This window comes from Astyanax mexicanus, chromosome 19 (genome assembly GCF_023375975.1).
Source record: "Astyanax mexicanus isolate ESR-SI-001 chromosome 19, AstMex3_surface, whole genome shotgun sequence".
Classification (NCBI taxonomy): Eukaryota; Metazoa; Chordata; class Actinopteri; order Characiformes; family Acestrorhamphidae; genus Astyanax; species Astyanax mexicanus.
Genome location: NC_064426.1, coordinates 5,553,012 through 5,569,564, shown reverse-complemented (window position 1 = coordinate 5,569,564; position 16,553 = coordinate 5,553,012). Strand labels below are relative to the sequence as shown.

The window sequence follows — 16,553 nt, the reverse complement described above, 5'->3', positions numbered from 1 at the left end:
GTTGTGTAAGAAGTGTTTTTGTTTCTTATGCAGTTTTACAAGTAAAGAAATACCTATTTTTACAGCATTAATAAGCTCAAAGTAGCTTCACACTTTATTGGTAAAACTCTAAGGGCCCTGGCACTGAGAGCTTTAAATGTGCAGGTAGTTTATTAAAAAACTTTGTTTGTACACACAGTACTTTCAGCTGAAAATATCTATATTGATGCACTTCCACAGAATTAATATTAACATCGCAAGCATATTGGGAGCATCGGCTAAAAGCGTTGTATTTTGTAATGCTAAGGAGTAAATGGAGTTGGAATATTGAACTAAAGTTTGAATTCTTTATGATTTTTCACTACATCCTAAGGGCACTTCACGCCAAATTTCTCCTTTAAATTTCAACATTCCAGCACAATTACCAACAAAGCACACGTAAAATTATATATTTTTATGATTTATTATTCGATCTATACACTTTGATTTGTAATAATAAGTTTGGTTGCTGAATATTTGGTGCATCACTACTCTTTATTTATTTATTGGAAGGACAATAATAACCACCACTGCTTTATTCCCAGTAAAGTGGTCTAACTGCATAATGTTGTCCTGAGGCAACAAATAAAAAAAAACACTATTTTAGTAACTAAATACGATGTTTTGATACCTTTTGTGGCAAAAAAATAAATAAATAAAGCGACATAATAAAAAAATAAAAAATCAATACAGTGTTTTGATGTTTGAAAGCAACCCCATGCCATAGAGGGTTATGTGGTGCATTTTCCTTTTTTTTCTCTTATGAACAGAGCTCTACAGAATAAATAAATACATTTGCATTGCAATAAATATCTATGTGATGTTTTAAGACATTTTGTGACAATACAATTGAAAGGATGGTTTAGTAATCAAAAAAGTGGTTTGTTGCCTGAGGGCAACATCATGCCATAGAAGGCTTAAAGGGTGCATTTTCCTTATTTTCTCCAACTAACAGAGCTCTTTAGAATAAAGAAATAATATTGCATCTCATCAAATATCTGTGATTTTTTAGACATTTTGCGACCAAAAAATTAAAGGGAAGGCGTAATAATCAAAAAATCAAAAATGTGCTATAGAGGATTACAGGGTGTGTTTTCCTAATTTTCTTCTACAAACAGAGCTCTTTAGAGTAAAGAAATAATCTTGCATCTCATCAAATATCTGTGATGTTTTAGACATTTTGCGAACAAAAATTTAAAGGGAAGGTGTAATAATAAAAAAAAATCTAAAATGTGGTTTGTTGCCTGAGGGCAACACCATGCTATTGAGGATTATAGGGTGCATTTTCCTAATTTTCTTCTACAAACAAAGCTCTTTAGAATAAAGTGATGAATTTGTATCAAATTAAATATCTGTGATGATTTTTAATACATTTTTAAGACAATTAAAGGGATGGTGTAATAATTAAAATATCAAAAAAGTGATTTGTGGTTTGTTGCCTGAGGGCAACACCATGCCATAGAGGATTAGGGGTGCATTTTCCAAATGTTATATATTTTATTAGTTCTTTAGAATAAAGAAATGAATTTGCATCGAATCAAATATTGATAATCAAATCTAATCTTATTTTTAGAGTTGAAAATGTTATCTTTGTACACCTGTTAGGCTGCATTAGCCTACATTAGTCATGTTTTAGCTTGGGAAACAGTGTATTAAACAAAAAAAAATGTAGGTAAAGCACGAAACACTGTACATTATGCGAGCCTACAGTGGGACTAAGACAAATAAACAATAATGTTTAACGTTAAAATGGAGAAAATTCACTGTATATCCTCACAGTGTTAAACAACACGTTCCGAGCTGCCTCGTCTCCTTCCACGTGATTGCCAGCTCCGCCGTAATGCACGGACCAATCAGCGCGCACTCCCTCTTCTCCTATTGGCTGAGAGGCCTCAAGGCCCGCCCTCTCGGAGAGCTGCTCCTTTCTCTGTCAGCGCTGCTTCAAAACAGAGCTGCGCCGCCGCTTCCCCGCGAACAGCGCGTCGATTCCGCCGCTTTCCCCCGCAGCTTTCCCGCACAGAGCCGCGGAGCTTCTGCACGGACCGGCGCACAGAGGCGAGGCGAGGTGAGTGCCCGGATTTCGGACCCTCAGCGGCCGTGTTCAGGGCTGTGTTCAGTGGCTTTGTGGTGGTCTGTTCTCACTGCAGCAGCTTTATAACGTTAGTGCTGCTGAACGGTGGGCTCCGCGGGGCTGCGTTTACTATTAATGTGCTAAAGCTAAAGCTGTAGCTAAACTAGCCTAGCTGTGATACTGTGAGGATTTTTCAGTGTGTCTACACTGTGTTTAAATACAGTTATTAAATATATATTAAAGTATTCGTATATAAAGCATCCATAAAGCGGCTGACAGCTAAAGTGGCCAAAATTCCTCAATAGGAAAGCATTGAGAAGTGTCCGGAAACTTTGGACCCAAATATCAAACCTAGCGGTCTAATTTTCCAAGCTTAGAAGAGTAAATTCGGCACAATGTTGGAAGTAATTGCTCATTTTTGGTATTTATGCTTTATGTATGTCATAGCAGAATATTAGCATTCACTTAGCAACACCTTATTAACCACCTAGGAACACCCTATGTACCATAGCAACAAACACCAGTACCATAGCCACATATTAGCTACATCTTAGCAACCAACTGCAATTTGATAGCAACACTTTATCAACCATTTAGAAACACCTGAGCAACCTACAGCAATACCATAGCAACACATTATCAACCCTGTAGAAACATCTGAGCAACCTACATCAATACCATATCAACACATTATCAACCATTTAGAAATACCAGAACAACCTACAGCAATACCACAACAATACTTTGTCAACCTTTTAAAAACCCTCAAGAAACATACAGCGATACCATAACAACACATTATCGACCATTTATAAATACCTGAACAACCTACAGCAATACCATAGCAACATTTTATCTATCGTTTATAAACACCTGAGAAACCAACAGAGATACCATATCAACACTTGATCAACCATGTAGAAACACCTGAGCAACCTACAGCAATACCATAACAACACATTATCTACCATTTAGAAATACCTGAGCAACCTAAAGCAATACCATAGCAACATTTTATCTATCGTTTGTAAACACCTGAGAAACCTACAGAGATACCATATCAACACTTGATCAACCATGGAGAAACACCTGAGCAACCTACAGCAATACCATAGCAACATTTTATCTATTGTTTATAAACACCTGAGAAACCTACAGTGATACCATATTAACACTTGATCAACCATGTAGAAACATCTGAGGAACCTACAGCAATACCATATCAACACATTATCAACCATTTAGAAATACCAGAACAACCTACAGCGATACCATAGCAATGTTTTATCTATCGTATATAAACACCTGAGCAACCTACAGCAACACCATATCAACACATTATCAGCCATTTAATAATACCGGAGCAACCTACAGCAATACCATAACAGTGTGTCATCCATTTAGAAACATCTAAGCAATCTACAGCAACACCATAGCAACAATTTATCGACCATGCAGAAACACCTGAACAACCTATAGCAGTACCACAACCACATTTTATCAACCATTTAGAAACACATGAGCAACCTACAGCAATACCATAACAACACGTTATCAACCATGTAGTAACATCCAACACCAATACAATAGCAGCACCCAAGTGAGCCACACAAATGCCATAGCAACCATAGAATCATTTTATCAACCATTTAAAACCATAGCTACACCTTAGCGACCAATACTAACACCATAGCAATAGTATAGTCATAGTAAACATCTAGCAACATCTCGCAATATCTCAGCAACCAATACCATTCCATTATCTTCTTAGCAACCAGCTAGCAACACCTTATCAACCGAAGCCAATACCATAGCAAACCTTTACCAACCATTGAGGCACACCTAACACTGCACGGTTTGTTCAGACTTCCTAATGAAGTTAACTAAGCTGCTAGCTACTTGTGATGCATTTTCTTCTTCTTCTTCTTCTTCTTCTTCTTCTTCTTCTTCTTCTTCTTCTTCTTCTTCTTCTTCTTCTGTGCATGTGTGTATTCTGTGAGTGTGATGTGTGTGTGCTGTGTGTGTTCTGGTTTACAGTACATCTGACAGGCTGGATCCGGTCAGAACCGGCCTCCCGTTTCTTTTTTTCAGCTCTTTCAGCAGCTTTTGTTGGTGCAGTCTGCTGGAATTGGGTCTTGACCTCTCTTGACAGCTAAGCTTTTTTTTTTTTCTTGTTTGAAGTTCTGTCTTCCCACAATGCCTCTATAGAGATCCCACTGCTGGTGCAAGTCTAATAAATGAGCCTGGTATCTTTTGGGCTCCTGAGTGTGTGTGTGTGTGTGTGTGTGTGTGTGTGTGTGTGTGTGTGTGCTGGTGAACAGGTGGTAGCTGTATATTTGTGTGTGCAAACATGAGATAAGTCTTTTGCTAATATTGCAGGATTTTGAGTCTGTCTCTATTTTTAAACAAAAAATAAAGAGATAAATTGGAGGAAAAAAAGATAATAAAGATGTTATGGATAACAGGGTTGGATGAAGTGGCCAAAATTGATGTCACAGTACTTAAAAAAAAAATTCAATTCAAAAATCGATATGAAAAATGGTATGGTATGGGCTTCTGTGTAAAATCTCAATATTTTTAAATATAAAAATTATTTTCTGTTACTATTTTGTTTGCCAAAATAATAACAAACAGCACAAATTACAGCTAGCAAATATGCATACTAAATAAATAAAATGTCAAAAATCAAAGTAATAGCCTCTTTTCATATTGAGCATATTCCCTTCATATATCAGTTAAGGAAAAGTTCTTCACAACTTTTTGACAAACCCAAGAAACAGGTAGGTGCTATATATTAAGATCTAGTTTCAAACTGTAGCAAAAAAAGCCAATAAAAAAAGCCCAAAACAGTCAGAATAGATGTCTTCACTTCTTACTTTTCAGAAGTTGTGGGGTTTTTTTTTATGAGGCTTGTCTGTTATCATTTTAATGTTGTTCATTTCAATCTCAGAATTTAATAGTCGCGACTGGAATTGGGAAATTTATGGTCATCTAAATGTTGGCAACCATGTAGCAACACCTTATCAACCGATGACAATACCATAGCAACCACTAATCAACCAATTAGGGACACCCAAGCAACAAACACAAATTCCTTTGCAACACCTTAGCAGCCAACACCCAATACCATAATAACACGTTATCAATCATAAAAACACTCTTAAAACCAACCACCAATACAATTTCAGCACCTAAACGACCAACACAAATACCATAGCAACAGCTCATCAAACACCAAACAAAACACCTTATTAGCCAACACTAGCACCAAAGCAACGCCATAGCAACATCTCGCAAGAACTCAGCAACCAATACCATTCCAACATCACCAGAATTAAATAGTATTGTCTGAAATTGGCAACTACATGGTGATCTAAATTTCACAGCACTATTAGCCTCTATCAAGTCATAGTGGTGCCTACAACAAATAAAAGTAAAAACAAATAAGTAAAAAAGTTTAATATTCTATATTGTATAATGGAAGTAACTTCCAACAACATTGGCACAAGTAGGGTTAAGCCTTCTGCAAAGTAGGTTACAGGTGTTGTGTTTCACATTTCCTATATCTGGATTAAGGAGACCACTGAGCATTCAGTACATGTAGTACTTGCTTTTCTACCAAACAGCAAAGACATGTTTTAATGTGTTCAGCGTTTAGTGAGTCAGGCATTTATAAACAAGACATTCTTGGCCCAATCTTAGCTTTCAGTTTCTTCTACTGCAGCTTCTGCAGAACCATAGTCAGGTTCCTTGGTAACATTTCGTTCTGGTAGTATTTTCTGTTTCTGTTTCTGTGGTTTGTTAAATGAGAAGAAGGATTTTAGAACTCATTTTGTTGTTAAACAGAATAAAGTAAAAAGATATATAATGCAATTTTAGTATATGGTATTGTAGTGTACATTTGGGCACCCCAAGAGATTTGAGCTCTTAGATAACTTTAACCAGATCTTAATTTTGTGGATAATGGGAAATTAAAGCCTTTATGACCAATCCTAACTATGATTGTCTCAACCAGAGACTGTAAAAAAGATGGACGCCTTGTCGTTTTTCCCATTCATTTAATGAATGTCTGCGCAGTAGAGACCAGAGGAGGGAGAAAGACTGTGGCGAGACAGCCTACTCATTTAAATAAACCTGCCCCTGAGGGCTGCCTCGAGGTCACAGGCTGCAGAGCGGAGCGGACGGTCTGTTATTGGTTCTGCCCATAACCAGCCCTTTTACTATAACTACACCTTTTTGAATAGAGCTGAATAACGTTTTAAAAAATGAATTCTGTGTGGATATAAAAAAATTACAATATAAGCAGAGGTTACACTAGCTGTTACATTTAAATAATGGAGGTAGAATTACAGTATATTGGAAAAAAAACGTGATTGAAAGTTGTCTGTTTTGCCATTGAAACCAATAGGGGTAGGTGGGGTTAAACAGCTTTCTGCAACCGAACAGCAGGGGGCGCCCGACCTGTGGTGGCTTCACTTTTGAGAGACGATTCTCTGTCGAGCTATACACAGCCTATGGTCTCAACAATTCTTACTCTAAGCAGTTTTCCTCTAAGCAGCTGCCTATCACACTATGAAGCACTACTTAACACAATATTATGTAGCCATTTCCTCAGTTTTAAAGGTCAATTTGAGCTCTAGAAGGTCAAGACTATTTTCCTACAGATTTGCTTTTGTAGACAAGCCTGTTAGACTCGTCTTTTGGCTGCATATAACCTTTAGAGTAACATTTGGCGGACTCTGCAGTGTTGATGCACTATTCTACTATGCAGCAACACATGCACACATACTAATATGACTACTGTTACTGTACTATTTTGTGCCATTGAAGCTATATATCAGAGCTATTTGGTTTCAGTGTCTCAGTAAATTTGAATATTATATAAGACCATTGGTACTTTTGGCAGCATGGGCAGTGTGCCAAGTCCTGCTGGAAAATGGAATCCACATCTCCATAAAAGTTGTCAGTAGCAGAGGGAAGCATGAAGTGCTGTAAGATTTTCCGGGAAAACAAAACTGCACTGACTTTAGACTTGATATTAAAACACAGTGGATCAACACCAGCAGATGACATGTCTCTCCAAATCTTGCAGCACTTCATGCTTCCCTTTGCTGACAACTTTTTTGGAGATTTCATTTTTCAGCAGGACTTGGCATAATGACCACTCTGAAAAAAGTACCAATTGGCCCTATATACTGTAACACTTTAATTTTCTAATTACTGAAAAAAGTAACTTTTCAATGACGTTCTGATTTTTGAGATGCACTAGTAGGTTTTCCATTTAATTGGATCTTCACTCTAAATGCTGGTTAGTCTGAGACTAGGCTTAATTCCTGACTGACTCATCCAGAGTACAATTAATTCAGCATCAGATATTGATACTGTAATATCAGTCAGCTGGATTAAACTCACTACAGAGAATTGAGAGTAGGCCAGTTTGACTTTTGAAACCAAGAAATCAGCGAACCCCTTATTTGTGATGCAAAACAGCTGCAGACAGCTTTGGTTAGAGATCAGCCAGAGAGTTATATAACCAGACCGCATGAGGAGTTTGAATACATGCTTTTGTATAAATGAATTTATCACACTGATGTGTGTTTTTGTGTGTGTGTGTGTGTGTGTGTGTGTGTGCACCAGCTGTTTGTGTGCTTTTGTCCTGCTCTCAGTACAGCTCTGTTTAATTCTAATACTAATGCTGCTTGACTGAGTGGTTGCTCTCTCCTGTGAAAGTGGCCTTGATTTGTACAGGCATGTGTGAGGGATCTCAGGGCAACGTTCCTCCCAGTTTCAGTGTGCAAAGCTCACAGGGACAGATTCTAGGAAGAGCTGTGTTGCAGCGAGTTCAGTGTGATGTCATTCTTGTTGCTGTTGAAAACAGTCAGGAATGAAGCAGGTCTCTGTATGATGGTGGGTGTTGTGCTTTTAAAATGTTCACAGTAGGTTGTGAACCACTGATTTTAAGGAATAGAGAGAAATGCATGTTATTGATCTTTTGGAAAGGTCATTGGTCGGGCAGCAGTTGGCTCATATATCGTGACTGTGACACCGTGACATTGGCCATAGTCTTACAAAATGAATCTGGATATGCCTTCTAGCATATCTGGAGATGGTGTACAAGAGTCCATTCGCACCAATATGCTCCTAGGAAGGATAACCGGGTCATTGGTTCTCTTAAGTTTAATGCGATCTGTAGAGGTCCAATCTTACAATTTACAGGACTTATAAAAAAAATCTGCGGCTAAATCTTGATTCTAGACACCGCTGGGGCTGCAACGATTAGTCGATATAATCAGCAATGTTAATTATTTAAATTGGTCGACTACAAATTTCATTGTCAACTAGAGCTGGGCGATATGGCCCAAAAAAAAAAATCAGATTTTCAATTTAAATCGATTTTTTTCCCCCTACTAAAATCTCCTTAAAGTGGCTAGAAGTCGCTAAATGACGTCATCGCCTAATTTGCATAAAACTTGTTTTTGAAGCTGTAAAGGATTAACATTGTGAGAGAGAAAAAAGTAAGATAAAAGTAAGATACAAATGAACTCTAACAAATAAACAACTTCTGTTGCTTTTTAAATAGGCAGTCACGTCTCAAATTAACTTTATGTTTATGTAAATTGCATAAATCAGGGCTGCGCGCGGGAGAGAGGGGCGGGGCTAAGCTCAGAGGAGCGTCTGTGGTGAAAATAATAAATAAACTCAGAGAAAATCGATTTTCATAAAAACACAATGTCCTTAACTGTAAATTCGAATTAATCGATAAAATCAATTAATCGCCCAACTTAGCAACTTAGAAGAATCTAAAGTATAAAACAAATAATTCTGCATGTGTTCCTGTATATCTTTTAATTTATTCAATTTACAATAAAAAAAAATCATGAAATTAAAGAAAACACAAGTTTAAAGCCCCTCGCTCTGCTGCTGTAGTGGATTCTGTCCTTCAGCTGAAAGAGAGACAGACAGGAGCATGGTTACACTAAACAGACCAGACGTTTGTTTGCCAGTTTGTTCGTGGTTTCCATGGCAACTGTGTAGTAACATTCATCCAGAGACAAGAGAGATTTTTTCCCTCTTGTCCCCTGTGAAACCCCGTTCTGTCCACTCGGTTCTGTTCTGTTACCACAGAAACTGATTAGAGGCCTCGAGATCCAACCCAGTCAGAACCGGGTTAGCTCTTCAGCTCTTCAGGACTGGACTGATGGAGGGGTTGTGGATTGCTTGCTGTAAAAGCTGGGAAGGACAGGATGATTGTAAGGTAAAAGCCCAGTCAGCATTCCCTTCCTAAATTGATTACAGTGCCTTTCAGAGTCATTTCTGCGGCTGGCTGGTTAATCCCAGACTTTAAATGTGAATATGATCTGGATCGTGTCTGCTCAGAATGATCTTGGCTTTGAGGCTGTGGGCTGTAACACAGTCTCGCGTTGGGGGGATATCATGCAGAACCTTATCTCGCCTGACTTATCACTCAGAATCGTAATTCTCCTACCATCGCACTCGCGCAGGCCTTTGATGGGTATCTATGGGTGTCCCTATCTCTGCTGACTCTGCGTTGTGAAAGATTGCTCTCTGCACAGTCAAAGTCCAGAAACTGGAGAACTTTAGAAACTAGAGATCTGCACAGAGTTAGACCCATAAATACTGATAGATCAAAATGTTAGCACAGCTAAATAATAATTCAACTAGACCTGTTATGATATAAACAGTTTTTGGATGTGTTTGTATGCGTTTACATGCATTCTTAAAATTAACTTTTAGTTACCATTATTTTGGCAGTATAAGGTGCACTTAAAATTCTTTAATTTTCCCAAAAATAGACATTGCACCTTATGTATGAATTTTACTAGTCGGGTATTAAGGAGCAGTAAAGCCACTCCACTGAAATACAGAGTTATACAGGAGTTTCAGTGAAGTTTCTCCAGCTCCAAGACTGGAGCAGTATTAGCATTAGCTGCTAACCACCGTGAGGCGCTTTTTCGCTGTTCAGAGGTTAGTATATCAGACTGTAGTCTGCACATTTACCACTATAAAACAAGCTACATGGGGGGGGACCGCTAGCTGATATTGCCCTGGGTTACCAGAACATTCAGGGCTCCTCAGTGTAGCACTGTCGGCTGCGTTTACTAGCGCTACGCGCTGCTAACCTCTTCAAGTGTTGCTGCTAAATATTAAATCTAAGCTTACTGTAAATAAACAGAAGTGCTTTACTCACCCAAATAAACTGTTTTCAGGAGAGAAATCTGTGTAGAATAACATCCAGCGCTTGTTTTTTGTTAAGAATTACAGTCGTAGGCGTTTAATTGATTGGGCGCCTTATAATACGATGTGCATTATAGACGTAAAATATGGTAAAGTAAAATATAAGCACTTCAAATAGGCCATGAAATAATAATACTTAGTAGAAATACGGTTAACGATTTATATAACTTTAGGCTACATTAGCTACAAATAAATGTTTACTGTCCTCTGGATGTGGATGTAAACCTATATATATATTTTTTTTGTTTGGACTAGACAACAAAAATCTTGGCTGCAAGTTTATTAATTTTTGTGATTTAATGTCTGAGAAGATAAAAAAAAAACTATAGGGGTTGCAAAATTTTTTGCAACAGAAATAATTAATTGGCAACGCTGGGTGCAAGCGCTGTTATTGGGGGCAGGGGTCGTAATGCATATTACATTGCAGTGCATGCTGAGGAGTGTAAAAAAAAATCACCTATCAACACCCCTCCAACCACTAAGCAACTACATAAAAGTTATCTCCCAGGTTTCCAGGGATAACTTTCTTATAACTCTAGCATCTCTTGACCGATTATTTTCAGATAAGCTTTTTGATGAAATTATTTGTGTTTAATTAGCAGAGTATATCTCTGTATCTACAGCCCTGTATACTCTGAGCTGTTCCAGTTCCAGTTGTTATGAATTGGTCCGGCTCCTGCCCTGATTTTCCGATGCGGATGGATCCAGGTTGTGTAATGCTGGAGTAATTAGCATGTTAATGGTGTTTGGGAATGGCTCCACTGTGGGAGAAAAGCGCTTGTTGCTGCCGTCTCTGATTACTCACGTGGAGCCTCGGCCGCGGCCGTGTGCTGTGTTGGGGAGACGGGTCCGGGCCGGATGGGGCTGCCGGGGGTTGAGTAATCTTCAAAGACCGTCTTTGTTTCTACATGAATGTTCCTCTGCTGCAGTGGGCAGTCGGGGAGCCCTGCTGAATAACGAGTGGCTGCAGTCGGGTTCCCAAGCAATGAGGAACACAGAGACGCTAACGAGTGGGTTCATTCAGAGATCTCGCCTTGAGATCTAAAGCAATTGCTTATAAGCAAACATTGTAAACTTGAAAAATTTTTAAGGTTTGAGAACAATCCTTTTTTATTAGGTTACCTGAAGGTTGGAATTGAACCCTGCTCTGATGTTAATATTTATGAATGGGCTCCCAATGGGCTACAGATAATGATTGTTTGCAATAAACACCATAGCAACCACAAACTACCTAGTAACAACTTACCAACACCATAGCAACCACTTGGGATTTCCCAGCAACATCATAGGATTTGCCCTGCAACACCATAGAAACCATCTAGTAACCCCATAGCAAGTATTATTGAAATGAGATACCTTCGCAACAACCTAGCAGCACAATATGAACTGCCATGCAACCCTGTAGCAACTGCTTTGCAATACTATAGAAACATCCTGAGATACCCTTGCAACACCATGGCAACCACCTAGAAATCATACATAACTTATTGAGCAAACACTTGACTCACCAACACCATAGCAACCATCTAGCAACCCCAACCTTCTCTCAGACCATAGCAACTTAATGAACATCACTGGTCCTGCATTGTGTAATATCGCAATATATATCACCGAAAACAAAAACAATGTCAAAGCAACTCCATAGCAACCACTTAAGAACTCTATGCCTACCAACCACTTCAATCAAAATCCTTGCAACCACTCAGCAACACCACAGTAACCACCTGAGATGCTCTACACAGATTTCTCTCCTAAAAACTGTTTATTTGGGTCAGTAATATGCTTCTGTTTATTTACAGTAAGCTTAGATTCCCAAATTTCTCCAGCACTAAGGCTGGAGCATTAGCATTAGCAGCAAACTGCTAGTGGCAGCAATACACTGAGTAACCCTGAGTGTTATTGTAAGTCAGGGCGATATTACCTAGCGGTTTGTCCTTCGTAGCTTGTTTTAACACGGTAAATGTGCAGACTACAATCTGATATACTTAGAGCTGAATGGCGAAAGAGCTAGCACTTAATGTGGTTAGCGGTTGATGCTAATGCTGCTCCAGCAGTGCTAGCCGAGATTAGCAGCACGAGTTTTGGAAAAATAAAAGGATTTTAAGTGTGCTTTAGAGTGTGAAAAATATGGTATGTATTTATATATAACACAGTTATTGATTAACTGGGTTCATTAAAACTAATTTAAAACTAATTTACTCCAGTTTTCAGTATGTTAAAGCATAGTATTGTCATAATAATGAACAGACGAGATATTATGCAGCCTGTGATTCAAATCAGTGCACTCTGTATGAGTCAATAAATCAAAACACCCCCCACCCCCACCCCCCACCATCAGCACCACCCCTTCAGCGGGTTCAAACCCGCTGAACCCACCTGCTTTATGCATTCTGAGTGGTGTGATGCGTGATGGAGGCTTGTGTAACGTCTCTATCAGAAACCAGTTCCATCCAGTCGAGGTTCTGTCTGGACGGGGTGCTTCTGAAGACGGGAGCGTCTGGAATATTCCTGCTCCCTCCGCCTGGGTTACATAAGCGCTCCCACGATCTGGAGCAGAAGGGAGTTGCTCGCTGTCGTTCGCTCTGATCCTGCAGCCGGTGAATAAAGATGAGCACACTCCACTGCACTCCTCCGTTCTGCCCTTATTACTGCCTGCGTTTAGCTTCATAACTCATAGTTAATGACTATATATACTTATATGAGTCAAGAAATGGAAATAAATGGAAGTAGGCCTATTAGTAGGCTTATTATAACTGTTTGTGTTCGGACTACACTACAGGCCAAAAAGTTTGGACACACCTTCTCTTTTTCAATGCGTTTTCTTTATTTTCATGACTTTTTTTCATTGTAGATTCTCACTGAAGGCATCAAAACTATGAATGAACACGTGGAGTTTTATGTACTTAACAAAAAAGGTGAAATAACTAAAAAATAAATATATATATATATTCCAGTTTCTTTAAAATAGCCACTCTTTGCTCTGATTCCTGCTTTACACACTCTTGCCATCATTCTCTCAATGAGCTTCAAGAGGTGGCCACCTGAAATGAAAAGTTTTCCAACAGTCTTGAAGGAAGGAGTTCCCAGAGGTGTTTATCAGCACTTGTTGCTCCTTTGCCTTCTTCACTCTGTGCTTCAGCTCACCCCAAACCATCTGGATTCAATCAGGTGTTTTTAATCAGGCAGCATACCTCCAATTTTACCATGGCTTGGTTGCAGAAGAAGGGCTGGAAGATTCTGGAGTGGCCAATAGTCGCAATCGCCCAACTAAAACCCCATAGAAAAAATAAATGTTAAACTTGTTAAAACACTTTACTGCAATGGGGGTTGAATAGTTTTGAGTTTTTTAACCTTATATAACCTCAAATCAATGTTTCTAAGTAGGGGTGTGACAAGACACTAATATCACGAGACGAGATTTAAAAAATAAAAATTTAAAGAAAACGTCAAAATAGGAAAAATGGCTTGAAAACTAGAGTTTTATTTGACAAAATCATATAACACAAACTTAACAGACTGGTTTCTCTCACACATTGATTTTATAAGAAATAGAAATAAAAATAAAAAATAAACTTTTCTAGGTCTTATATAGTGCACACAATAAGTGCAAACCAACCAATCATATTAAGACTAGGGTTTGTGTTTTTTTTTTTCTCCTAAATCTCTTGTAATTTAACTATGCATAACCATAACCAGTCATATTTAGACTATGCTTGAAGTGCAAACAGAGACAGAGCTAAGGGATTAGTACACCTGCCTATGAAACAGTCACGTGTAGGATTTACTCACAGTATTTATATATGGTTTGTGTCTTGTTGGTCACTCTGTTACCATTTATTGTTTCCACTGGAGCCAAAACAGACATACAACTTAATAGTAGCAGAAGCATCTTCTATGCAAATACCCGAATTCACCTCTTCTGCCGAGAGCTGCTCTCCACCATACTCTATCGCTATCGCTACTGGGTTGCCAGATCCCTCTTAAAAAGTCCACACTTAACTGTTTTTTTGCCCCGCGAGACAGGTTTAAGCCTGATGAGAAATATCGTCCGTTTTAATCTTGCGAGATCTCATGCCACGAGATCTCGTCACACCCCTATTTCTAAGAGGCTGTCAAAAAGACCCTTCCTAGTTTTAAAACATGACCAGGTTGTCATATTGTGTAACATCAAGCTCTAACACCTCCAATCACACTATCAGATCACACCCAGCTCTGTTATACAACCATGCCTCCTCTTTCACACCGTGTTCAGGGGGTGCGTAACCCCGGCCGGCGGCATATGGCAGTCGTAATAGGGGAGAGGAGTTCCTTGTTGAGAGGTGAAAGCTGAGTTTGTCCCTATTAATCTTGATGGCACTGTGTCCTACACGTGTGTGTGTGTGTGTGTGTGTGTGTGTGTGTGTGTGTGTTAGTGTGTGTGTGTGTGTTAGTGTGTATGTGTTGGAAGATTTAGCGGCACCTCGGAGGGTCTGCATTAGTCACCATCCTGTTGGCTCCCATGCAGCTCCAGCAGTGTCCTTACGTGTCTCATTGAGGAGTTTCCATGGTGCCAGCTCAGCCTTCCCCTATGAATGACATTGCACTACTCTAAACCAACAACCAAACTATTACATAGTGCTCCTGATTGCTTAGTTCTAAGAACGTAGAAGAGCACCTACTCTCCTAACACCTCTAATAAACTAACAACTAATAAACTCATTTCCTGCCTCCTAGGCCTGTCACGATAGAAGTTTTTTTGTGGCCGATATATTGTCCCAGAAATTATTGAAATATTCAAATAAACACAGTAGACGATATCACAATATCAAATATTATTGCGGTCATGTCCATTTATTGGACGATAAACCGATAATGTAATTATTGTGACAGGCCTAATGCCCCCCCTTCTCATCTATCCCCCTTTTTTTTTGGCCTCCTTCAGGCCCTGATAAAAAATATTTTGCCTTATACTTCTAGGTCCAGTATTTTTAAATGTTTATTAAAGGTCATTTTGGATAAAGGCGTCCACTAAATGCTATGTAATCTACTGTAATGGTATCGACAAGTAAAAAAATACATGTGCTCATACTTATACTAAAACAATGGTATCTATGCATCTATAATTATGATATGAGACTGTGTTATGCACTGACTCATAATGTGATTTTTTTTTTTTTTAACCGCTAAGTAAAATTCAAGTTAATATCTAGCATTGATTCATTAGAAATATTTTAAAATGTAAGATTCTATCTGGTATTGATTCATTAGGGTGTTACGTTTTTTGTGATAGTTAAGATTATATTTTATTGGATTATAAATAAATGCAAAATTATATTATACTGTGTACTTTATACATTCTCATTTAAGGATTCCGGTTTAACTTAATTATGGTGAAATTTTAATATCTAGAACTGAATTATTAAGGAATTTCGATTACGGAATTGCAATTGAACCGGTATAATGTAAAATTTGAGATCATGCTTTGTATTAATTTCTTCTATTAAGTAATTGCAATCTGTGTGGTCCTGAGCTTTGATGTTATATTGCATTGAAGCTTTAAAATGTAGATCATAATAATGAACTGAATGGTGGTGAAATTAGAGATAATGTTACATTGCATCATTTTATAATCAGCTGAATAGTTGTGAGATCAGACGGGTCTGTGGAGCTGCTGAGTCGTGCTGTAATGATCTGCTGGAGCATCTGGATAATAGCATGTAGCTCATCTGCACTGGCTGGTACAGGAGCTGCTACTGGGTCTGAGGGGAGCTGTCCTCACTCTACAGTGCTGAAACCTGTCCTCAGGTTGGGCTCCTGTTGCTGGGATGTCCCATTTCAGTGCTTTCTTATTTCTTACCTATAGTTCCAGTCAGAGACATTTAGTACTGAGAATCTGTCTAAGCTGAGTCTGATCTGATGTTTGCATGTTTAAAGCCAGTAAAGCCTCATAGTGAACAAGCAGATAAAAAAACAGCAAAATAGATCTGTGAGGCTAATCAACTTTATTTTTATTTTTATAAATTCTAAATGAGCTTGTACATCTTTACATATAGAAGCTGCCAGAAGGGATCTTTATTTATTTATTTTTTTCCCCCAAAACTGAGCTATATATCCCCCATCACTAGTGACGCCACAACACAGAAGTCAGACTCCGCCTCTTTTCTAAATGCTGCTGAATTGGAGGAAAGCACAGCGATTAGGTTCCAATACATCAGCTCACAGAAGCCTT

The 16,553-nt window shown here is 38.6% G+C and overlaps 1 protein-coding gene across 1 annotated transcript in view; it reads left to right on the top strand.

The window, feature by feature from the left end:
- The first annotated feature begins 1,939 nt into the window (after window positions 1-1,939).
- Window positions 1,940-16,553, top strand: part of abat (4-aminobutyrate aminotransferase) — a 47,890-nt gene continuing 33,276 nt past the window's right edge. Inside the window, exon 1 of the mRNA XM_022675868.2 lies at window positions 1,940-2,083. The gene's annotated coding sequence lies outside the window, so the exon portion shown is untranslated. The remainder of the gene's footprint in view (window positions 2,084-16,553) is intronic.